The following is a 2259-nucleotide window of genomic DNA, read 5'->3' as shown; positions in this document are numbered from 1 at the left end:
CCTCTTTCTTATACACATATGTGTGTCCATGGATTTGTTTCTCTAGTCTACCAGACTAACATACTTATCTATGCCATGAAATTTTGGTGATAGTTACCTGGCCAACTGACTGGAAGAGATTCACATTTGTACTCATTCTAAAGAAAGGTGATCCGCCAGAATGTGTAAATTGCAGAACAATGTCATTGATATGCCATGCAAATAACATTTTGCTGAAAATCATTCAACAACAGTTGCAGCAATACATTGACAGGGAGTTTCTCAGAGGTCAAGGCTGAATTCAGAAGAGGAAGTGGAACAAGTGATATCATTGCTGATGTCAGATGGGCCTTGGCTCAAAGCAGAGAATCCCTGAAAGATGTTTACTTGTGTTTTATTGACTATGAAAAGGCATTTGATTCTGTGAATCATAGTAAACTATAGATGGCCTTGAGAAGAATGGAAATTCAAGGACACTTCGTTGGGTTCATTCAGAACACCTGCCTGGATCAACAGGCAATTGTGTGAACAGAATAAGGAAATAGTGCATGGTTTAAAATCAGGAAGTGTGTGTCAGGCTTGTATCCTCTAACCATACCTATTCAATCTGCAGGCTGAGCAAATGACCAGAGAAGCTGGAGTATATGGAGAAGAGTGTGGCATCAGGGTTTGAGGAAGGCTTATTAACAACCTGCCATGCGCAGATGGCACAACCTTGCTTGCTAAAAGTGAGGATGACTTGCAACACTTGGGGATGAAGATCAAGGGTTGCAGCCTTCAGTATGGATTAGAACTCAGTGTAAAAAAAGACCCAAATGCTCACAAGTGGATCAATAGGTAGCATCATCATACATGGAGAAATGATTGACTCTGTCAAGGATTTTGTCTTGCTTGAATCCACAATCAATGTTCATGGAAGCAGCAGTCAAGAGGAAAAATCTGCTTCAATAGATCTCTTTAGAGTGTCAAAAAGCAGAGAAGTTACTGCCAGGGGTATGGTATGCCTGATCCAAGCCATGGTCTTTTCGTTGCATGTGAACATTGAATATTGCATAAGAAAATCTAAGATACATGCGTTTGAATTGTGGTGCTGGCAAAAATCATTGGAAATATCTAGGATGGCCAAAAGGACAAACCCGTCTGCCTTGGAAGGAGTACAGCCAGAGTGCTCTTAAGAGGCAAGGACGGTGAGGATTTGTCTCGCACATTTGGACACGTTGCCAGCAGAGTCCACTGTGTGGACAGGGACACGGTGCTTGGTAAAGCCAAGGCGTAGTGAAAAGGGGGACTGTTTCAGTGGTCTTCCTTTCTCTCCCCCGTAAACACTACTTATTTCTCGCATCTTCTAGTCAACCCAAGAGGTTGGAGAGGGTTTTTTTTCATTCTTTCTTTAAAAATTTTAATAAATAATCTTATTGGGAACTCTTACAGCTCTTATAACAATCGATACATCCATTGTATCGAATGCATTTGTACATATGTTGCCATCATCCTTTCAAAACATTTTCTTTCTATTTGAGCCCTTGGTATCAGCTCCCTATTTTTTCCTTCCTCCCTCTCCATCCCTCCCTCATGAGCCCTTGATGACCAATTATTGTTTTCAAGTGAGCTTCACTAAAGGTCAATTTACGGAGATTGAGCAATGTGCGACCTTATTTTCTTTATTACAACACAAACAGACTAGGTCAATTTAGAGAACTTGTTTATAGCATACTTCTGTATTTCAGATCATCTAAATTCGCATGATAAATGGCACACATATGAGGTTTCGCGGGATTGCAGACGCATACACAATAGCATGTATGTTATTCCTAATATTTCCTTGAGCAGGGTAATATTTCTCATTTTTATGGGCAGACCACATGAATTTAATAAGATACTTAAAATGCTTTGTTCTAGAAATCAACATACTATTTGTTTTAAGTATGGAGAGAAGATATTATGGTGACTGAAAATATGGTCAGGTATCAAATATAAATGTATAAAAGCCTTGCTGTCCTATCATATTCCATTCATTTACATTTGCTGGAAATATTAAACGTTTATTTCTGTTTGTATAAATTCTAATTTCTATCAATATGTCATGAATTTTCAAAATTAGTTTCTCATTACTGCCTCTCACGCTGTGCACAAATCAACTGGTCTAATTTGGCCAAGAGGTGTTAACAATAAAGAAAATTGCATTTGGTTTACAGAAGTTTGCATCTCAAATATGAAATAATGATTCACCACAAACCGATCATTATTAGCAAGTCCAGGAAATATTTGTCTAGAATGGAA

Source organism: Echinops telfairi, unplaced genomic scaffold (genome assembly GCF_000313985.2).
Source record: "Echinops telfairi isolate 266 unplaced genomic scaffold, ASM31398v2 ScPeMD7_23;HRSCAF=83, whole genome shotgun sequence".
Lineage (NCBI taxonomy): Eukaryota > Metazoa > Chordata > Mammalia > Afrosoricida > Tenrecidae > Echinops > Echinops telfairi.
Note: the sequence above shows the minus strand (reverse complement) of the source record.